The sequence below is a fragment of the Triticum aestivum genome, chromosome 3A (assembly GCF_018294505.1).
Source record: "Triticum aestivum cultivar Chinese Spring chromosome 3A, IWGSC CS RefSeq v2.1, whole genome shotgun sequence".
Taxonomy (NCBI): Eukaryota; Viridiplantae; Streptophyta; class Magnoliopsida; order Poales; family Poaceae; genus Triticum; species Triticum aestivum.
In genome coordinates this window covers 489,273,350-489,289,059 of record NC_057800.1, presented here as the reverse complement: position 1 = coordinate 489,289,059, position 15,710 = coordinate 489,273,350, and the positions used below count along the sequence as shown (strand labels likewise).

At 43.4% G+C, this 15,710-nt stretch overlaps 1 long non-coding RNA gene across 4 annotated transcripts; it reads right to left on the bottom strand.

Moving 5' to 3' along the window:
• Positions 1 to 9,916: 9,916 nt before the first annotated feature.
• LOC123061784 (uncharacterized) lies at positions 9,917 to 14,320 on the bottom strand. Of its 4 annotated transcripts, none has more exons than XR_006429279.1 (10): positions 13,851 to 14,320; positions 13,064 to 13,209; positions 12,528 to 12,689; positions 11,850 to 11,892; positions 11,642 to 11,764; positions 11,455 to 11,551; positions 11,047 to 11,323; positions 10,808 to 10,971; positions 10,376 to 10,409; positions 9,917 to 10,249 (listed from the first exon to the last, which is right to left on the bottom strand). It is a non-coding gene; the product is annotated as an uncharacterized lncRNA (long non-coding RNA). The 4 variants fall into 4 exon arrangements; XR_006429280.1 differs by lacking the exon at positions 11,850 to 11,892 and having other exon boundaries at positions 13,851 to 13,947; positions 14,057 to 14,318; XR_006429277.1 differs by lacking the exon at positions 11,850 to 11,892 and having other exon boundaries at positions 13,851 to 14,315.
• Between the last annotated feature and the right edge of the window lie 1,390 nt (positions 14,321 to 15,710).

Genomic DNA, 15,710 nt, shown 5'->3' with positions numbered 1-15,710 from the left:
CATAAAACATATTACTCATATAAATAAAACAATCATTATTCTCTGACTTAAATGAATAACCGTCTCACAATAAACATGATCCAGATATAATGTTCATGCTCAACGCAGGCATCAAATAACAATTATTTGGGTTTAAAACTAATCCCGAAGGTAGATGTAGAGGTAGGGTGCCGACGGTGATCACATCAACCTTGGAACCATTTCCGACGCGCATCGTAACCTCGTCCTTAGCCAGTCTTCGTTTATTCCGTAGCTCCTGTTTCGAGTTACAAATATTAGCAACCGAACCAGTATCAAATACCGAGGCGCTACTACGAGCACTAGTAAGGTACACATCAATAACATGTATATCAAATATATCTTTGTTGACGTTGCCAGCCTTCTTATTTGCCAAGTACTTGGTTCAGTTCCACTTCCAGTGACCATTCACCTTGCAGTAGAAGCAACCAGTCTCAGGTTTGGGTCCAGCCTTGGGTTTCTTCATGGGAGCGACAAATATCTCGTTGTTCTTTTTGAAGTTCCCTTTCTTTCCCTTGCCTTTCTTTCCCTTTTTAACTATCAACACTTGATGTTCCTTCTTGATTTCTACCTCTGCGGCCTTAAGCATCGCGAAGAGCTTGGGAATCATTTTCTCCATCCCTTGCATATTATAGTTCATCACGAAGCCCTTATAGCTTGGTGGCAGTGACTGGAGATCTCTGTAAGTGACCGTGTCATCTGGAAGATTAACTCCCAACTGAGTCAAGCGGTTGTGAAAGCCAGACATTCTGAGTATATGCTCCCTAACAGAACTGCTTTCCTCCATCTTGCAGCTAAAGAACTTGTTGGAGGTGGCATACCTCTCAACCCGGGCATGAGCTTGAAACACCAATTTCAGCTCCTCGAACATCTCATATGCTCTGTGGTGCTCAAAACGTCCTTGGAGCCCCGGTTCTAAGCCGTAAAGCATGGCACACTAAACTATCGAGTAGTTACTAGAAGGTACCCGCCATACGTTCATAACATCTGCAGGTGAGCCTTGAGGGGGTGCATCACCAAGCGGTGCATTAAGGACATAAGCCTTATGTGCAGCAATGAGGATAATCCTTAAGTTGCGGACCCAGTCCGCATAATTGCTTCCATCATCTTTCAACTTAGCTTTCTCTAGGAACGCATTAAAATTCAGAGGAACTACAACGCAGGCCATTGATATCAACATAAATTTTGCAAAGACTATTAAAAATAAGTTCATGATAAATAGATCAGTTAACCAAATTACTAATGAACTCTGACTTGAATCAACATCCTCAAGTTGTTAAGTGATACATGATCCAAATTAACTAACCCATTTCCGATCATCACGTGAGATGGGGTAGTCATCAATGGTGAACATCTCCATGTTGATCATATCTACTATATGACTCATGTTCTAACTTTTGGTCTCCTATGTTCTGAGGCCATGTATGTACATGCTAGGCTCATCAAGTTTAACCCAAGTATTCTGCATGTGTAAAACTGGCTTACACCCGCTGTATGCGAATGTAGAGTCTATCACACCTGATCATCACGAGGTGCTTCGAAACGACAAACTTTTGCAACGGTGCATACTTAGGGAGAACACAATTTCTTGAAATGAAGTGAAGGGATCATATTATAATACCACCGTCGTTCTAAGCAAAATAAGATGCATAAAAAGATAAACATCACATGCAATCAATATGTGACATGATATGACCATTATCATCTCGTGCCTTTGATCTCAATCTCTAAATCACCTGCATGATCTCCATCGTCACCGGCATAACACCATGATATCCATCATCATGATCTCCATCATCGTGTCATCATGTGGTCGTGTCGCCAACTATTGCCTCTACAACTATTGATAACGCGATAAAGTAAAGCAATTACATGACGAATAATAAATTAAAGACAACCCTATGGCTCCTGGCAGTTGCCGTACTCATGGACATACAAGTTGTGAACCTATTACAAAACATGATCATCTCATACATCAACATATATCACATCACATTGTGGCCATACCACATCACAACATGCCTTGCAAAAACAAGTTAGATGTCCTCTACTTTGTTGTTGCAAATTTTACGTGGCTGCTATGGCCAACTAACAAGAACCGCTCTTACCTACGCAAAGCCACAACGGTGATAATCAAGTTGCCTTTTAACCTTCTACAAGGACTTCCTTCATCAAATTATATTAACTAAAGTAGGAAGAGACAGACACCCGCTGGCCATCTTATGCAAAACAAGTTGCATGTCTGTCGGTAGAACCGGTCTCTTGTGCGCGGACAAGTAAGGTTGGTCCGGGCCGCTTCATCCCATAATACCGCCGAATCCGAGTAAGATAAGAGTGGTAAGCAATTTGAGCATCAACGCCCACCACTCTTTGTGTTCTACTCGTGCATATACATCTACGCATAGACCTAGCTCATGATGCCACTATTGGGGAATGAAGCATGAAAATAAAAAAAATCCTACAAACACCCAAGATCTATCTAGGAGAAGCATAACAACGAGAGGGGAGAGTGTGTCTACGTACCCTTGTGGGCCGGAAGTGTAAGCGTGTATAATGCGGCTGAGGTAGTTGTACTATTCGAGATCCGATCACGATCCAACCGATCTAGTGTCGAACGGACGACACCTCCGAGTTTAGCACACGTGCGGCTCGCTGACGTCTCCTCCTCCTTGATCCAGCAAGAGAATGCGGAGAAGTAGATGGGATCACAACCAACATGACAGGGTGGTGGTGATGGTGGTGCTGGAGTTGGAATACCGGCAGGACTTCGCTAAGCAAAAAACCGTGGACGAGAACTATGCCGGGATGGAGAGACGGGGCACCAGCCAAGGCCAATGTATTGGGGTGCCTTGTTGCGCCCCGCCTCTATATTTATATGCGTGGGAGGGTTGTGAGTCCAGCCCTACTCCTAATAGGAGTTGGCGCCAAGGGGGAGAGGACTTGGACTCCAAGTCCAATCCGATTCCTACCAGGACTCCCCTTTTTTCCCTTCCCTAACCACATGGGCTTTTGAGGACTTGGTGCACCTGGCCCAATAAGGCCAGGGACCTCCCCTCAGTCCATGTCAACCCTTGGGACATGGTGGACCCACTTATGGACTTCCGGACCCCTCCAAAATCCTCCAGAACCTTCTGGAAGCTTCCCGTGTTAATACTGAAAAAATTGCACCTTTTTCCGGAACCCAAGTCTTCTCATATATAAATCTTTACCTCTCGGGCATTTTGAGACTCCTCATGATGTCCAAGTTCTAATCCGGGACTCAGAAAAACATTCTATTACCAATCATCAAATATCCCAATACTACTCTAGCATCAACGAATGTTAATCATGTGACCCTGCGGGTTCGGGAATCATGTAGTCATGATTGAGACCTCACTCCAGTAAATAACCAATAGCGGGACCTGGATGCCCATATTGGTTCCTACATATTCCACGAAGATCTTTTATCGGTTGAACCATGATGTCAAGGATTCTGTTAATGTCGTATGCAATTCCTTTTGTCTGGCGATATGTTACTTGCCCAAGATTCGATCGCCGGTATCTCCATACCTAGTTCAATCTCGTTTCTGGCAAGTATCTTTACTCATTCCGTAATACAAGATCCCGTGAGTAACTCATTAGACACATTGCTTGCAAGCTCTTTACGATGTTGTATTACTGAGAGGGCCCAGAGAAATCTCTTTGTCATACAGAGTGACAAGTCCCAGTCTCGATCCGTGCCAACTCAACAAACACCTTCGGAGATACCTGTAGAGCACCTTTATGATCACCCAGTTACGAAGTGATGTTTGGATAGACTCTAAGTATTCCTTCGGTGCCAGGGAGTTGCACGATCTCACGGTCTTAGGAATAGATGCTTGACATGAAGAAAGCTATAGCAATAAACTGATACAATCAAATGCTAAGCTTACAGTTGGGTCTTGTCCATCACATCATTCTCCTAATGATGTGATCCCGTTATCAAATGACAACTCATGTCTATGGTTAGGAAACCTTAATCATCTCTGATCAACGAGCTAGTATAGTAGAGGCTCACTAGGGACACAATACTTGTTTATGTATCCGCACATGTATTTAAGTTTCCGGTCAATACAATTCTAGCATGAATAATAAACCTTTATCATGAATAAGGAAATATGATAATAACCAATTTATTATTGCCTCTAGGGCATATTTCCAATAGTTATTGCCTTTGAATAAATGTGATCACCGCCTGTGATTATTTTACTCTCTATGTTTCACTTAAATCGCAAGAGTAACACAAGTGGCATTGAGTTGTTATAACTTTCTGTGCATAACTTATATCTTGTTGGAAAGTTTTTGGGACTTGGTTTGGCACATGTTCTAATGTTATATCTTGGGCTTATTATCACTGGTTTACTTCCTAACTTTAAAGTCTTGCATGCTTAGGATAGTTATTTACTTGATAAGAACATTGAGTTAGAGTCTATTACAATAGTTGTGGATATTTGACTTTGATTTTGGAACTTTTTTAGCACTATCAATTTGTATGCAAAGTAGCTACTGCTATTTGAAGATGAGATAGTGTATTCAATGTTCCACTAAACCTTTTCCTTTCTTTCAGCTAATAAAAATAGTTGTGGACTGTAGTGAGAAGCTAAAATCGCATAATTTTGTTTGCATGCGACCTTTGTAGACTAGCATAACTGATATAGCCAAAGCAAACTGATGGTTTTTAACCATCAATATACTCCCATGGTCAGGCTGGGAGTTTGGGTTACCCAAAAAAATGAGCCGAGTAATTTGGGTTCTGAAAAATGACACTCCAAATATAGCCAAAAATATAAGAACCCGACAATTCAGGTACGGGTTCGGATTTACCCGATTTACCCGAATAGGAGCAGCACTTCACATCACAAGAGGATGACGCTAGGCGGATGGATCGGCACGACGTTGCACTATTGCACGTCGTCGAGGCTCAAGGGAGGTCATCCGGCGCGGCGCAACGCTGCACCACAGCAGGGAGGCGGGGGCGACGTGAGGGGCCGGACGTGTAGTGGTTTGAGGCTCCCCCGAAGCAAGAGGTCGTTAGGCAAGGTGGGGCGACACCTGTAGAGGAGGTGAGCCGTGTTGTCCAGAGCTCGCAGAGGAAGGCGACCGAGAGATAGAGCCGGTGCACGCGCGGCGCTGCGGCTGGTGTTGCATCCGAGACACTGGTCGCGCGCGGACAGAAAGGGGAGATTGGAGCAGTGACATGTGAGGAAAGCGATGGCGGCCATGTGCGATGGCTTGCGGCTTGTGGCTCTCAGGCAGCCAGGTACCCTTCGCCCCCTACCAATGTCGTCCATGGAAGACACCATGCCCGACAGGTGTTCGGTCAAATGACATTGAGTTTTTTTACCTTCTTGTTGTTTTCTAAAGTAAAAAGGTGGTGGGGTACTTGGTGACGAAGAATGAGTTGCTATGCGATCGTGGAAGACCGTATCTGCAGACTTTGTAGGCATGAGTCGAGGGGGCTCGGTCTTTTGGCAAAACATGCACGCTTCGTTTCATGAGCAAAAGAACTTTGGGACATACGCCTTGCATGTGATTCATCACCGCAATGCAAAGTCGCTAGCGCATCAGCGGTACACCGTATCCAATGCGGTCATGAAGTTTTGCGGTGCGATTGCACGAGTGGAGACAATGTGGCCATTGGGCTAGTCAACAATGGAGATCGTAAGTTTTGCTTCTTGTTCTTCACATGTTGGTCAATTCATTGATTGACTGAATGTTTGAACTTGATACTCATCACGTTGTATAATCCGAACGCGTTGTCGTGTTGTACCACATGACCGAGGGCATGCCAGTTACGCTCATACATGGTTTGATGAAACTTAAGGGGCATAGTCGTGGGGCGACATATGCCTATTCTGACGGGAGTATTGTTGAATCTGGTTGGAATCGTTGAATTCAAAAATCTCGTTGAACGTCCTATTATTTCGGATGTAATATTTGATATTTGAACTATTTTTTAGTAGGTATATTTGCATGTTACTTACGATTGAATTGTACTATTTTCTATAATTATTTTGATTGTTGTGAATCTAAGGAAAAAAACTGAGACAAACATTTTGGAGACATGGTTCGACAGCCGGCTTATATAACCAGTCCGTGGACGGGTCTAAACCGGTCTGCACACAAATACCGTGTCCGTTTTGGGGTCAGATGGCCTTACATAATTTTCGTGTTGGTGACGCCATCACATGCTGTAGTGCTTACCCAAGAAAGCATGACAAGATGCATGTATCCACCTCACTTCCGTCCTACCGCCGGACCAGCATCTATCACCCAACGACACATCAAGCATAGGTCGGCATTTTGAACGTGCTTCAACAGTGGTAGTAGCGACGCACTGTCTAACGGACGGATAGCGCATGGATCCAACATGATCGCACGCTCGAATCCAATTATATGAGGAGCCGCGATCGATGGAAGAAGAATCAAAGATGGCGGCGGCGGGCGGATGGCAGTAAATATGACACGGTCGACAGAGCGAGGCCGGCCCTACCTGCGTCACTGCGTGCGTTGCGCAATCAACGTATGTGCATGTCGAAAGGCAGCAGATCAGTGCGTGGCAGCAGCTAGCGAAAGCAAAATATCTTCTACTATGTGGCTCACGTGCGTGCATATGGAGAACCGACCAGGAGGTGGGTTCTGTATGCGCGGCCCCGTCGTCAATCTGGGCGCGTCGCCGGCGACCAGGCGATGAGAAAGCTACACGCTCGCTACAGAAGTTTGCACTGTTTTTAGACTGACAAAAATGAAGCAAGAATGATCAAGGCATCTGGTTCACTGGTTTAGTGATGTGATAGGCATCTCTGAAATCTTCCGAGAATTGCATGCATACATTCTAGAACGCGCCGTGTTGTCTTGTGCACTGTAGTCTGTTCAGGGCAACCACACAAAGTCATCAAATTGTCTGCAAACGTGACTAGTGTGCCCCGTCACTTTTTACCATCCAACGGGGCAAATTTACGTGAACTAGTTCGGACGTTCAAGATCCCACAAATCATCCCTAAACTTAGGGAAGGTTTGAGGGGCTGCCGACACGCCAACTCAGTCTCGAACTCCGTCACAAATCTAATTTTTCTCTGAGCAATGCTCAACCTACATAAAATAGTTCTATGTAATAAACGTAATGAGTCAGGTGGGTAAATATGATTGGGGATAAGGGGAGAACGGACCCACCCCTTGAAATTCTTTTTTTAGGGGGGAGAGGGGGGGTGCTATTGTTACGAAGTTTATGTAAAGTGTAAGTAGCTCTTCTTACATATAGGATTTTCACTTTTCTCTTTTCTCTCTCATCTCTTTATCAGATAATGTCATAAGGGACGAACATTTGATGGATATGGTTGGACGGCTGCCTCCTGCTCTGCTGTCCATAGACACTTTTTAGACGTGTCTATGGATGTTTGAGGACATTCATTTTGGTGACTCCCATTGGAGTTGCCCTTAGCGGTATTGCCATATTTTTCTCTACCTTTTTCATCATTCGGCCTACATATTCTTGCCAATTTTCCGTGTTTTCATTCCTTAAAACTAGAAGTAGTAGACTAAGATCTCCTTTCGTCCATATGATAAGAGTATCATAGAAAATGAAACTTATAGAAAGTGATATGGTATGTATCTCAAATTCTATGAATATAAATAGAAAAGGAGATATCCGTCGGTTTACATATTAGAATTTTCTTTTAGAGTGAGCTAACATTTCCTTTGCCCTTAAAGGATGGAATTTAATCTTGTATATATTGCGAATTAAAGGGCTTAGAAAACTACAAAATACTATCACATAGAATTCCTATAAAACTGATGTAAATCAAAAGAGATCGACTACGATGAGCTCAGATTAGCCGATGTAACGTTGGATGACTTAGCGCCCCGCATGTCAGTAACTCTAGGTCATCCAATCCGCGACGGACTACGACACATTCCAAACCCGGTATATTGACCGGTGGTTTGCAACGGTTGTGGCGTCTAGACTTTTGTGGCAACGATGATGGTGGGGACAATGTCGGTGACGCGACAAAGGTTGTGGTAGTCGACTTTTCTATGGCGTGTCCACGATATTGCCTCGGTTTGTTTGTTGTTGTGGAGTCGAAGTTGCGGCGGCGGGGCCATGTGGTGTACGATGACTAATTACAGGTGGCCCGTTTGGTAATCTTCCATGGCACCTGCCATGCCTGGATATGTCCTCAGAGTTCTCCGCCAGAGTCAGAGTTGTGCTGCCTGGCCGTAGGTGGCCGAGCTTTTGCGCAGATCTTCATGCAGCTTCAAGCGTCCGCTATAGTGTGGGTTGAGTCGAGGATCGTCGACGGCGAAGTCGGTGTCATTTGGCCAGAGTTTATGGATGGCGATGCCGCCTCCAGGGGAGAAGTGATGATGATGATGCCCTCTTTGGAGTGGCGTGCGTGTGGTTTCTTATGTGTACCCCTCAGTGGTTGTGATGATTTCCGCCTCTCCATAAAAAAATTGCAAGGAAAACTTCTGATGTGTTCAGCAATTGTCAAGATAGTACAAAGAACACCGGAAGTAAAGAACACATTCAGATCCGTAGACCACCTAGCGATGATTACAAACACTGGAGTGAGCCGGAAGCGCGCCGCTGTCAACGCTCCACCCTCATCAGAGCCGGGCAAACCTTGTTGTAGTAACAGTAGAAAAGCCGCCTCATATGACCAGCGAGCCAGAACAATAACCGTCACCGATGAAGAAACCCGTAAATCGAAAGGGTCCAATCTGTAGACACACGAACAAAGACATACGAAGACTGGACCGTCTCTTCATAATCAACTGAACAATTTGGTTTTCGGTCGGTTTTTCCTAATTAACTGAACAACCTTTTTCTTTTTAATGAATGCATGTCGAGACAAAAAACCCCGTATATTTTGACGATTTCAGCAAGGGCAGGACGATGAAAATAACCATCCTAGTCACCGTCCAAACCAAAACAAAGGTGTGTCACTAGATCAAAATCCACGTTCATTCACTGTTCCTGGCCAATTCGAGGCCTCCAGGCCCCTACAATTTTAATCACCCCTGTCCTTTTCTTCACGTGATTATTGGTAGCACAGTCTAACCGGATGGTTCATACTATTGATGATTGCCAGTTTGCCACAGCATAGATACGTTAAGCACCTTAATTTGGCAGCTATTCAAGAGTCGTCCCCGTCGGCAAACACATTGGCGCTTAGATCGTACATCAATTATTCAGCCGTCGTTATTTTGCAGAAACTGGGTGCTTGCCTAAACATCCATGCCACAAATCTAGCACCTCACGAGAACTAGAACAAAGTCAGTCAGTAAGGTCATCTTCAACATGGAACCTCGAAACACTCATATTTGTCCTACATTCATACTTCCTTCGGTCCTTTTTACTTCGCATATTAGATTTGTGCAAGTCAATTCTTTTGCAAACTTTAATAATATATAAAAATATGAACATTTATAATACTAAATATATATACTATAAAACTATATTTCATAAGGAATCTAACAATATTGATTTGACATAATGAATGTTGATACTTTTTTCTATAAATTTGGTTAAAGTATAGATACTTTGATTTCAGGCAAAACTTATATGCAAACTAAAAATGACCGGAGAGAGTACATTATTGGATGAAGCCCAAGGGCAACAGTGTGTGGGATGACTTGTGTCGATTCTGACTCAATCGTTGAATTCGAATAACTTGTTGGACATCCATTTTTTACTATCTACTATAGAGCAATCACCTACAATCTTTTACTAGGGGCAGGGGCGCGCCTCCTTTGCATGCCTGTGCGTACTAACCTTGTTGTTGCATTTATCCATGGTTCATAGTCCTCTTGAATCGTTCAAGAACTTATTACATTGGTGGTGCATCAGTGCTTGTCAGAGACAGACAGGAGCAGCAAAGAAACAAAATTTGACTTCTCTTTATTTAGTTCAAGGGCCAGTCTGAAATTCTGAATAATACACACCAGAAATTCACTCAAAATATAATTAGCACCATCTTATTCATAATCCCACGATGTACTCCCTCTGTAAACTAATATAAGAGTATTTAGATCACTACTTTAGTGATCTAAACGCTCTTATATTAGTTTACGAAAGGAGTAACTTTGAAGGCTTAAAGTCAACAGTTAGGAAACTCTTCAAGATGAAAAATCATTCTGTTTATTCTTACATAAGTTCAAGTTGCCACTACTGAACTTGTAATCTTGAAAGCGTCCTGGATCACCACAGTTACTGCAAATGATGCCAATCAGAGAATTCTTGTCAGCACAAAGCACCAAACCTATACATGAATTGCATTGTACACCAAAAATGATTAAGACAGTGAGAATTTAGCATGCTCTTTATCAGCTCCTTCACCTTCTAAATCTTTCCTTTAAACCTATTTCCAAATCTGCAGTAAATATATGTGCAGAAATCAGTCCTCGTCTCATCGACAAGAAGGAATAAAGATCTATAAACTTCAGGTACTATTTTCGCTACAAAACTGAAGAGCGAATTATTGGCATCTACATCATACAAAAGGAAAGTACTTGATGAGTTCTTAACCATTTGAATGGTCTAAACAGGAGAAAGAAATCAGACAATTTGTATAAGAGAAAAATAAGAGATAATGAGTTCTTAACCATTTATATGGTCTAAATAGAACAAAGCAATCTGACAATTTGTATAAGAAAAAAATAAGAGATAACGCAAACAACAAAACAAAAAGGTTAGGTTCAGAAAGTAAGGAAGCAGTGAACGGCAAATCATTATCGGATAAAAAATCGAACAACGAAAAAGAAACATTACCTATGCATAATTTTTTGGCTCTGTAGGAAAGCAAGACCCTTAAGGATATGGCAGGTGAAGTTGTGGACAGCAGATTCTGTCATTGCACCACAATGTTGACTAATGCACTTATTAACTGAACCCGGATGAACATATTCCAGGTATATCTACAATCTATCTTGTGTCTGCAAGGATCCATATAACTTATTTAGCAAACTAACGTTATGGAGCCAATGAGCTATGTATCTATGTCTATTTACTTTATTATCAAGAAATAGTTATGGATTATTTTGCCTTCTTTCTTCAGGGTACGGGTATGAACAATCTTCAGCACACATAAATAACTGAAACAACAGATAGCTGATACTCCTTCCCTTGTTCTGCAGCAGCTGCCTGTCTTTCCCCTGTACAATTTGCTCATAAGTGGTGCAGCAACTGTATCTTGGTTTCACTTCAGTTGGTTAAATCCTAAAAAGGACACGACTCACCTGTTTCGATTTCGAAGTAGAGCAAGACAGTCCATCGTCTGAATGAAGCCTAGTAGGGAAAATATCCAGGTTATAAATTCGCACACATACAAGTAAAAAGTGAACACAACCAAAGGTCAATTTCACACAAAGCAAAGAACTTTAGGTATTTACAGAGGACTGTGATATATGTACTCATACTTTGATATGCAACGGATCAAAAAGAGCTGCGTGTACATGTGTGTACTTCGTCCACGTCCAGAATAGGAATGGATGATTATCAACAACAGCGTCAGACCTGCATCGTGTACCAATGATCACCTAAGTCCAAAAGGCTTATAAGAATCAAAAAGTGAGAAAAAATCATGTGCTAAACTAGAACCCCTACCAGCCTCTCACTGCAAGGAATCCATCTCCCAATGAGTAGATCTGGAGGTGAAACAGGGGAAATTGAAGCAAGAACCAGACTCACTTCAAGCATACACCAACTCACCGGCTTCAATTAGTAGAACTGGAACCACAAAATAGTTGAACCGATCATAATCCAGATTGCCAGATTAGACGGTACTGAGCAGTTTCATCCATCCCGCACTTACCTCAACCCATTAAAAAGCTTTATAAGGACATGCAGCCCTTGCACTGGAATGTGTAAGATTGCACATTTCAATGGAAAAATAAACTTTAGATAAATACTAATCCCTCGGTAAACTTTTATAAGACGTTTTAGGTGTACAAGTTTACAGAGGGAGTACTTTCTAAACTAAATGAGGAAACCAGAAGGAGTGTTTGATTCTACTGCGTCCTACGACAATGAGTATCAACACCGTGATTGCAAGAATTATAGTAGGTAATTTTGTCACTTGTAACTATAAATCGATCCATTCGTTGCGTTCTAATCTTGATTTTGTTTACTGGCCTATAAAAGGAACAATTGCATTAAAATACATTGTGTTCGCTTCGGTCCATATAATTTATCTCATTTCAGGCCCTAAGCATTACCAAGAGTCCAAGACTAATAACTATTTCATTTAGTTCCCAAATGGCAGGGATGTGAGTACACCATACACCATATTCAGAGTTGATGAGACTCAAGAATATTAGTTCAAATAGGCCAGCATGATGGGAAACAATATTTAATGGCATTTACAGGATGCAATCCAAACAACACTACAAATTACTTCACAAGTGATATAACCTCCAAATAAAATGTTGTCCTACTTTATGCCGACAATAGAGAGTAGAGCTCATCACAGTGGCATCAATAAGAAAATTACCTCAACTTCTGATTTCCTCGCTGTTTTAATCATGAATAGATCATCTTGGATTAGATAAAAGAAACTTCTACTCTCTCCAGGCAAAGGCAGCAAGCTTCTTTTGCTTTGAGACAAATGAGTAGGAGAGTGCGGTCCTGCCACAGATTGTGCCCTGCTCAACTCCTGTAAAAGTATATCCATACATAATAGTTAGATGCATAATTATTTTCCCTTTTTGTACTTAACTAATTTTCTATTGTTGGTGGATTGCCGGTGATAGTTGCACTTGCAACTTTTCATTTTTAAAACCATAGGACCAACAATGTGGCCTCAGACTATGTTTAAGCACAAACCAAATTTTGGCCGTGACAGAGCATAACAGTGACATGCCTCTTAGGCATTAGTGCCAGGTAATGGAGAGAAAAACAACTCTGCTGCTCTTGCGAAAACACAAAATATTTACCAGACTAAACAGCAAAGATCATTTTTCAGAATCTAAAGCATGCATTGTTGATTGTGAGAATAATAAAGCAAGGTGCTAACTTCTCATGGTTTACCTGACTTGTAAACTGATTGGCGCAGGAGTTTGTTTCCTTAGCAAAACTGGTGACAAAAGGGCATGAACAATGGAACCCTCCAACTGTGTTGTGGCAAGTTGCAGAGCCATGGCAGGGGGCTGGACTCTGCGCACATTCATTGACATCTGCAGTGAAAATCAAACAAAGCGCACGATCCCTAGTGAGTCTTTTGAAGGCAATGCAATAAACAGATCGGCAATTGGAGTATATAAAGATAACTAAAGTGACACTTGATTTAGACTTTATGTTTGAAGAACTGGGTTGCAATTATACTTAAGAAAGTATCAAGTAAAAGTGAAAAGGTAATAACAAGGGCATTATCTGCACTGTCTTTTATCAATTATGGAAGTGAGATGACATTCAAGACGCAAGGCATATCCAATGTAACAGTCTGATCAAAAGTACGTGCAAAACGAGTACAATGGATATAGATTTTTAGTATAATGGGTTTTCCCTCCCTTTTTAGGTTGTTGGTCTCCCATTAATATCCATCTACTTACATAAGTATGTGTAGAAGTTTATTTGGGACCTTCATTGCCCAATAGACACAACCCACAAAGTCTAACCACTGATTTTCCTTCCTCTATTCCGATTTTGTGCATGTTTCAGACAGGAAAATAATTTGTTCACAGTGCAAATCCTTTTGAGATTGATATACAAACTACAAACTAAAAATGCATGCTGAGCTCGGAGAGCAACATGTTTGTGCATCCACCAGAGATCCTGACATTGAACTCAAAGAAATCAACCAGAATCAACTCTTTACCTAGGTTGTCTGCAGAAACAACTTCAAACTCTTCAGTTGGGGATCCAAAGAAAACGATCCACATCTCCACCCCGACCTCGTCCCCGTCCTCCGCAGGCTTTCAGTTCGACGCAGACGGCGTCGTTGGGCGGGAGCAGCGCGAGCATGAGCTGAGGCTGGATCTTCGGGGGCTGGGATGGACGGATCGAAGCGAGGAGGGTCCTTACCGGGATCTCGCATGGTGCCGCGGACCATTTAGTGGCCCTTGGAGAGGAGGAGCTTGATGAGCCACGAGGCGATGAAGCCTCCTGCGCCGGTCACGCACACGCTCTTCCTAGCCGCCGCCGCCGCCTCCATGCTCTTTCTTACTCCCCACTCCCACCACCACCACCCCCTGCACGAGCCTCCTTTGCCACGCCTCTCCTGCAGCCACCTCCGTGCGAGTAAGGGGGGAAGGATTGGGAGGAGGCAACGTAAGAGAAGGGGATCAAGGGAATCGAGTGAAGGAAGAGACGTGCCTGCGAAGGGAGATGGCGGCGGCGGCGGGTGCGTGTGCGGCTCGATTGCAGCGAGGCGTTATCTGGGGAGGTTTCTTACCTAAAAAACAAGTTTCTATACCATACAGTAAAATCAAGAATGACGTGGACACGCCCATCGACCGCCTCTTGCGCGACTGTTAATAGGTTGTATTCCATAATTTTTTCCGAGACCTATTTAATCCCGCTTCCACTAGGAGTTGAACTCATGACCTGGGGTGCTACTAAGGTTTCTACAACCACTAAGGTTGAACATTTGATTATCTCGAATGTAATATTTACATTTAAACTATTATTGTAATAGTGATTTTTGCATTTTATTTATGGTTAAATTTGTTGTGTTCTACGGTAGGGTGCGTCAACAGCAAATTAAAATTTTCCTACCCATAGAACATCTAGAAACATGCTACAGAGATGGATCACGGATCGTTACCACTAGACGCGCAGTGTCGTGCAGTGGAAGTAGAGTTGGGGCAGCGCGTCTCTGGAGTTGTCTCCTCCTCGTCGATCTCCCACATAGCCGATTGGATCCCGCGAACAGGTTCGCCGGAGCGGCGCAAGTGTACCGCCTCTAACGGTATCCGCGCGAGCTGGAGGACCGTCGTGCGATGGACTGCTAGGTCCGATCACACAACCAGCGGCGAGTGAATGTGGCTAGTTGCAACACATGCAAAGCCCTAACGACGGCGCTGAAGCGATCAACTCAATAAGTGTGTTGCACCTCCAATATATATAGCCATCCGTCGCGGGCTCAACACTTGGGCCTCGCACGGATCCTAAAGCCCAAAAGTTGTTCGGCCGGGGTCCAAGTCCGTGTAGGATCACATCTAACTCCTGGAGTTGGATCAGGCCTCACAGGTTCCTTCCCTTAAGCCCGCGACCCCTTAGGTTTAAATTGGCTTGGTCACAGGTCGGATCACCTCCGACCTGCTCGTTTGGTAGCGGCCTCTAGCAACGCATTGTTGGGGAACGTGGTAATTTTTAAAAAAATCCTACGCACACGCAAGATCAAGGTGATGCATAGCAACGAGAGGGAAGAGTGTTATCTACGTACCCTCGTAGACCGAAAGTGGAAGCATTTTATCAACGCGGTTGATGTAGTCGTACACCTTCACGATCCGTCCCGATCAAGTACCGAACGTATGGCACCTAAGCGTTCAGCACACGTTCAGCTCGATGACGCCCTCGCCTTCTTGATCCAGCAAGAGGGGCGAAGTAGTAGATGAGTTTCCGCAGCACGACAGTGTGGTGACGGTGTTGGTGAAGAACAATCTCCGCAGGGCTTCGCCTAAGCACTACGAAAACTATGACGGAGGATAAACTAGAGGGGAAGGGGTAGCGGGCA